This window comes from Trachymyrmex cornetzi, unplaced genomic scaffold (genome assembly GCF_001594075.2).
Source record: "Trachymyrmex cornetzi isolate Tcor2-1 unplaced genomic scaffold, Tcor1.1 scaffold147, whole genome shotgun sequence".
Taxonomy (NCBI): domain Eukaryota; kingdom Metazoa; phylum Arthropoda; class Insecta; order Hymenoptera; family Formicidae; genus Trachymyrmex; species Trachymyrmex cornetzi.
Genome location: NW_017296059.1, coordinates 1589187 through 1597188, shown reverse-complemented (window position 1 = coordinate 1597188; position 8002 = coordinate 1589187). Strand labels below are relative to the sequence as shown.

The window sequence follows — 8002 nt, the reverse complement described above, 5'->3', positions numbered from 1 at the left end:
AAACGAAAGAGTGTCAAATAGAAAGGAATCAACGACCGCGATGAATTCAGCGATGCGGGGGTAACGGAAACGCGCGGCGCGGTGGCTCGTTCATTCGTTCATTCGTTCACTCGTTTCGAACGGGAACGCGCGCGGCGCGCGGCGCGGCGGCGGCCCTTGGCACGCTTCTTTTCGCAAAATTACCGCACGGATCGATCGCGTGCCGCTTCTATCCGCATATAATGATGCGCATTGTGCTGATCTCTTTTCCATGCGACACTCGGATTCAGGGGACGGCGGCCGAGGGGGTTGGGGGCGGATACGCGTGAATGTTTCACGAAGATACGGGCGATCGGCGAAAGGGCGACGTAATTACGAGCGGGCCGCAATTTTGCGCGCTGCGGATATCCGCACTCGATAGATCGAAATCGCGAGGGCAACACGGCAGGTCGGTCAGCGTGACTGGGGCCGATCGATCGGATTCATCGCCGCTGCTATGCCGCCGCGCTCGGCCCAAGACGAGCCAGCCCTGTCTGCAACGTCGTTGCGAAAATATTCATGCCTGCCAGCCATTCATGTGTAATTGAATTCGAGCATATAAGCGCCGCTTTCGTTCTACCACCCCCCTCCCTCCTTTCGCGCACTCACCCCGCGTTCTCTCTTTCCTTCTTTCTATGCGGCAATTTATACTGCAATTTCAGGTAGTCGTGGGAAACGCAGACGAGTTGGATGGACAGGGCGTACTTTAAGCGACAAGCCACTTTGACAACAACCAATCACTTTGCCAATGATGATCGTACCCTACGGTAATCGAATCGGCCGCGTGTGTAGCGTTAGAACACAATTCTGTTATTGTCGTGTATTAATGATCAATGCTGATGGATTAGTCTTGATATAATCTTTATATTTGGAATGCTTTTAAGAGGAGCGGTTTAATTAAACCCGTCTACGCGTCTTGCTTTCTCCAGGTTTGTTTTCAAGGTATGATTGAGTAAATGAATCAATCCTTCTCCTCCCGTAGCTAAATCAATGTTCAATAACGATGCATCAATAAACGTCTAATAAATGGTTGGTAAATATCGGGATGTATATTAATCCCGCTATCTAAATATTAATCATTGCAAGATCAAAGCGCGAGTACAAACAGTTTCTCTCGATTTTTCACAGGCCTATATTATGTAGGTCGCGTCTCCGTACCAGGAAGTTCTCTCCATTTATTTTATTCCGCGTTATTCGAAAACGAGAGGAAAACGGGGGTTTTATTCCATCCGGTCCGTTATGCGTTCCGTAAGGAAACGGCCAGCCGCAGACAGCCGTTTAAAAGGATCCTAAAGTCATTTGTTTTACCAATTCCATAGGACTTATACATATACGATTTACATGTCATTGACACATTACTACATATTAAGGCCGCGGTACAGATTTTCGCATAAAGCGGCATCTATACAATGAGATTTTAAGGCGTAAAACTTAATTTTAAACCTTAAGAAATTGATCATTCACAATCGAATGTGAGGAAAATAACCGATTATGATTGGTCAATTTTTTACTGCTTAATGCTCAAAGCTGAAGTTTTATGTCTTAAAATCTTATTGTAGACGCCGCTTAACGCATAATGCGTAACGCATGAAAGAATCAACCAATTAAAATCCTTTCTCTCCTTCCATTTCCCAGAAAAGAGAACTTTGGTTGATTCTCTTATGCACTATGCGCTATGCAAAAGTTTATGCTGCAGTCTTTACTACATCAATATCGCACGCACACATATGTACACTTTTCTTACTAATTTTTTATATTAGATATTTATTATTATAATTTTTAAAACTCGGTATTGCTTTATGTAATCCCTAATGCCTAGTTCAAACTAAATGGTCTGTTTTTTCTATGACCGAACACTGTATAGACTTTTGGAACTTAAAGTGAGATAGGTATATGATTGATATTTTGCTAAAGTGAGAAAGATAATTCTAGTGCAGTCTAATGAAGGAAAAAACAGACCTTTATACATACTAGATAAAACTTTTACACGTACAAAATACAAAACTTGTATATGAAGTAAATATTGTTACGAGTTGATGCCAGAAGCCGATAACAAAACTGTAATTTTCCATCTAAAAAAGGTTATCCTTGCCAAATAAATGTATAAAGTTTGTAACATAATCGTTTCTCAGTTATTATTGCTCGAAAGCTTAACGAAAAAGAAGGTTACATTACAAATAAATTAATAAGTTGCTTAAAATAAATTACATTTTTTAATTGATAAGCTTGAGAAATGAAAATAAATTTATTAATTTTTAGAATTTAAATAAAATATAAATTATATAAAATATAAAATATAATTAAAAGAGCATTAATTTACTGCGGTACGTCTGGATAAATGCTTTTCAATAGACTGCACATATAATAACCATATATTCTGAAGTTGACAAGCTATGCATTGATAATAAGGTCAAATTTTGAAATTTATAATCCAAGAATATATAAAGAGGAACTCAAAGTAGATGGTGTTCTGAAATAATGAATGAATTGTAATTAAATTTTTATGATCGTAATCTTAATTAATATTTTATATTCATTGAAGGAGATCGCTGTAAGAGTCGAAGCGTTCGTTTGAACTTATTTACGAAGGTACTTTTATTTATATTAACATAAATTAATAACGTATCGCGAAAAACAAATAGCGAGGCTATAACAGCTCATGGTTTGGACTACATTAGCATTCGTACTTTAATTATATGTGTGGAAAAGAATTTTTTAAAGGCAGAATTTTGTAAAGACAGTTAGGAAAATATTTCTTAGCAAAAAATAATTGATAAAAACACACAGATGTCTTTAGGTCTGTTCTCCAAGTTCCGACGCGTTATACTGCGACGGATGACGGCGGCGGCGGCGCGGCGTGGAATTATGCAGAAGGATTTGATGCCTGGATACTCGCTACTCGTTCCGCCCGTAATCGACCTTTGCGTGCCTCGAGTGCGGCCTTTACACTCGCGCCCTGTTATTTTTAGTGTTTCTCCCCTATATGTGCTCGTACGTCGCGCGCGCAACGGTGAAACGGCATCGTAGATATGGGTCGAGAATTTTTCACCGGCGCGCCGCACCGCACCGGCACCTCGTTACGCGTTTAGGTGTAATTAAAAATGCTCGGAGATCCTCAGAGGCATATACGCCCGCACGTTTATCATTGCTCACGTTGTTTTACGAGCGTCTAACGAGACACGTCCACGAGAAGCTATTTTATCTCTCGCTACTCTTTACAGTTCCGATAATTACTACATGACGACGAGCGCCGAGTTTCGATGAAATCGGAAGGGGAGGAGAATTCTGTCTCTCTCGAAAAGAGAGAATCGATCGCGTGAAAGGAGAAATGAGGCTATATGATACTCGGGATATTCTGTATAGCTGCATTGTACATGGCATTCATTTTTTACTGTTTTACTGTTTGCAGTGAAATATTTTGAAATTCATTCGCTGTAGTCAACAAAGGGAAAGCAGAGACACGGCGACGAGGGTATATTATTTGAATAACGTTTGTATTTATCGGGTCGGTATTTTCATAACTCTCTCGTCAATGTTTTTAATAAATGGTCAGTATTATTTGCTCGTATTTCTATTAAAACCTGACGTTTTATTATTTAACTCGTTCATTCATTCATATTTAAAAAAAATACCTGCCGGATAAAGACGTCCTTTTCAATCATTTTTCATTTCGAACGTAGATTACCTTTAATCTTTAAAGAGTTTTAAATAGAGTGTATAAATTATATCCTCTCTTCCTCTCTGTCTGCCCGTCTCTCTGTCTCTTCCCTTATGACTGCTATTCACAAAGTCAGTAATATAAAAATATACGTTCCTAAAATAGAAGTATAGCCCCAAGCGTGGCACATTGCCTGACGTAAAAATGGCGTAAATCTTTATTACAACGAATAAAATTAGCGGACGCGTACCTATTTATATACGTGACATGCAAGCCACGTATTTCCCGGTTAAGAATAAATTCCACCGTCTGCGTCAATCTATCGTTATAATCCTGCGAGATATTGATAGTTTATATTTTCCTCATTCCGGTCGATGAATTCATTTTCGTTGACATTTATCTCACTTATGTAATTCGCGATACACAATTAACTATTTTAATGAGGCTACACACTGAATAGTTTTTGTAAAGGATTAAATGGATGGAAAAGAGAGAAGAGAAGAAAGGAGGGGGGGAGGGGGGAGTATTAAATTGAGCAAAGTGTTCCAGAACATCACCTTTAGAAAGACAGCCGTAAAAGTCTTGATCTTAATAAAAAATTCGAAATTGCATTTTTCCGAGCTAAGATTGCAAAGACCGTAATTTACTGCAAATTTTTAACGTTTAATTTTGAATGTCCCCCGTAGATGAAGCTTGAAAATTAAAATTGTATTAAGGCAAAGTCTGCTGGAAATCAAATTAAAGATTTTATTAAGTTAAGCTTATTTCGAGAGGAATCCGAGAGAGTAATTCCGATCGCTAATAACTCAAAGAGAATTGATGCGTCGATATATTTATCGGAAACGAGTCATCGCTTTAAATGGAATAAAATATTCGTGGTGCGCCACGGTACCGTCGGATATAACCATTTATCTCTCGGCTATATCCTTCCCTCAAACGGGCGGAGATCTAAGAATATCTGAGTGTCGTTTCGAAACGGGAAAACGGAAAGAGATGTAACGCCAAAAAGATCAAAAAGATTTCATTCTCGCTCGTCTCGACGTCAATCAAGTTTTAAAAGGGACGTCTGTTAAAAATCGATGCTGCTGTACGAACCGGGAAACGTCACATTTGGTCGCAACATTCTATCGGCGAGCATCAGTGAGCTCGGTTCTCTTTTTCCCCTTTTTTTTTTCACATGATATGGATTTTAGGTAGCTTGTCGACGTGAAATGAGAACGGACGCGTGGTCGACCACCACTCCACAAAACCACACACGTATATTCTGTTAATAATAGCATTATATTTGAAATAGTAATGTTTACAACATACAATTGCAATTTGTTACTACAGTTCCAAGTGTTCGATAATGTCTCTTGCAAAGATGTCACGCACCATCGTCTCGTTCCATCCACAAAATTCCTTATTTCACGCTTTGCTCTCTCACACACACACATCCACACACATATTCTCTCTCTCTCTCTCTCTCTCTTACATTCTTCTTCTTCTTCTTTTTCTTCTTTTCTCTCATCAACTTTACGCACCGCTATGCTTAGGGTAGCTCGCGAGTCACAGGGGATCGGGGGGTGGAAGCGGCAAATCTAATCGCAGACTAACGGCGTCGAAAAATAAGCCGGCGTGTAATGTACAGTAACGGATGCCATGTACCCAGGGGGGAATGTGGTGCAGAGTAACCGAGGCGACAGGCGGACCGGAAATCAATCAATCTCAACGTGTATATTGTCGTATATATTGGTGTATCTGTAAACGCTCGAGAGCGCTATCCGGTTCCACGGGTTCGCCAGATCTCGAGTTACGTGGGTCACGTGTCGCGACCGCAAAACGTAACTCCTGCTTACCGTCGTCCCGCCACCTTCCTCTCATTCATTCACGCTCTCGCACTTTCAGTTTTTCTCCCTTTCGCTCCGCGTGCAATCACGATAATCGTATAGAACCAATTGCTCAATTAATAATGGTTTCACTCTCCCTCTCTCTCTCTCTCTCTCTCTCGTGATCAGCTGCTGACGCTATATCGAGTTCTATGTAATCATAATCGTGTACCTATGGACTATGGCACTTGGTGCAGCTAGAGTTGAGATTTACGGGTTGGATACGGCTTAAACGGTGTGTCGTTTAGGTACTTATCGTTTAGAGCGTTATCGATGCTGTCGTTAAGAGTATAGTGGTATGCGAGACACATGGTAATTCGTGCGGTTTTTTTTTTCTTCCCGTTTATTGTGGTATACGAGCCCACGAGCGGCCGTAGTGCGCCTCGGTCCGATCACGCGAACCGCCCCCATTCAGGGCCCGACCCAAAGTCGCGTTTCTAAGAGCTTCCGCCGCCACCGACCGGGGGAAGGCCGAAGGGTGAATGGGGGTCGGTTGGCCGTTTGCCCGGACCTCTTTTCTCCACCCCTCTTTGCGAGCGTACGCGTCATTAGGCGCCCTCAAATGAGCCAATTTAACGACACCGGCGTATATCGCGCGTCGGACCAGCGCAAGACCGCGCGCGACTCGCGCTCGAAAGTGATTTATGGCGAAAAGGTCAAGGTTTTTCCGCGCCTTAAACACCCTTTGTGACCGACTTTACGACTTTTCCGCCTCCTCTCGCAGACGTTAACTGTAACGTTAACTTAACGCGCGAGCAGAGATAGGTAATTCTATTAGCCGAGCGTAAAGTGACGTTGATACAGTCAGCTTTTATGTCGCGAGCCATGGTTAATTAACTCCGTTTAATGGTTCGCGTTGTACCGAGGATCGTTATTTCAACTATTTTCGTGAAAAATTATTGCGCAGAGTAGAGGTGAAGGGATCGATAATGATTAATTGTTATTTTAAATAAATGCGACATATGCGGCAATTAGTCCAATATACACATAATGATCATTTTTGTCGTTCGTCGCATACCTTCTACGGAGCGTGTGGAAATTACATGAGAAAAATACGAAGCGTAAAAACAAAATGAATTTAAAGAAATTAAAAAAAAAGGCAGATAATTAAACATGTGAATTATTTCCTCTCACACTCGAAATTATTAAGGCAGTGTGTGCGACAAGATTGATCGTCAGTTTCCATTCTAAATACACCGTCTATTTATTTTCTAAATGCTCTCGCAAAATATATGAGGCATAAAAACAAGAGGAATTAAAAAAAAAAAAGACGAATGACATAATTAAACATGGGAATTATCTTCCCTCACGTTCAGAATTATGAAGGCAGCGCGTGCGACAAAATCGATCGTCTGTTTCCGCCCTAAATATTCCGTCTATTTCCTAAATACTCTCTCAAAATGTACGATTTAGGTGTTGTGCGAGATTCGGTGTACTGCACGAGAAAATATTGACACCCCCGACGCGAGGCGCGCTCTAAGCCGTCAGCCGCGCTCACGTCAGCCCCATCGGCGTCGTCCCTTTAAAGCGCTCGGTTCTCCAAAGGGACGCGAAAGCGTACCTCATGCAGCACTTTGTGCAGCGAACGGGAGCGACTGCATCGGGCCGGGAGTGAAACATTAATCGCGTTACTTCTTACCCTAGCCTTACACGTACGTATTGTACTGTACACTCCGACGGTCCTCCCGTCGCGAGCGATCAGCGTGAGCGATTCTCTCGCATCGATTCGCTTGATGCATTTCCGTCGCATGACGACGACCCAGTAATCGTAATGTCGAGAGTTCGAGTGTTCGCTCAAAGAGATACTTCAAGTAGGCCTTTTGTACAAATCGGCTCGCGCAAAAAAAAAAAGGTTTATTTTTTTATTGCTACACTAGACTGCGCTACAATTTTTTTTCCTCTCCTTCGTCAAATTTCAAACATACAAAAATATTAGGCGCCTATATTCTATCATATTTATTTGAAACTTTTTTTTTATTTGTATTATCACCTATTAATTATTGACATTATACAGTTAATATTCTTGAACACTTTGCAGCAAGTCAATTTCACAAATCAGCATCACAAATCAATTTTTTAACTAAAACTTTATAAAATGATAAATATATAAGGAGCCTAATATTTTTGGACAAGGCTGTATTTTATTTTAAGTACAAAGGTGTGCTATTAGCTCAGCTATAAAAAGCAGATCTAAAATCATCTTCTCCGAAAGAGTTTAATCCGAAATCCGTGGGTATATCCTATGTTGAATTCGATCATTCGTAGTGGACTGGATTAATGCACATTAAAGGCTGCTTTATATAAAATATCTATATGCGGTGGCATAATTTAATCAATTTTCATAATAAAATAATACATTTGTGTTCTGTTAAATAATGTGACAACATTATTATTGGGTACTTAATCGGTTTAAATATTTATGTGCTTTTACATTTATAACTTTGCTAATTTTATATAC

General features: G+C 40.6%; 1 protein-coding gene across 3 annotated transcripts in view; it reads right to left on the bottom strand.

The window, feature by feature from the left end:
• Nucleotides 1-7445, bottom strand: part of side-III (sidestep III) — a 35081-nt gene extending 27636 nt beyond the window's left edge. For all 3 annotated transcript variants that reach the window (XM_018502451.1, XM_018502453.1, XM_018502452.1), the window contains exon 1: nucleotides 5638-7445. The gene's annotated coding sequence lies outside the window, so the exon portion shown is untranslated. The remainder of the gene's footprint in view (nucleotides 1-5637) is intronic.
• Between the last annotated feature and the right edge of the window lie 557 nt (nucleotides 7446-8002).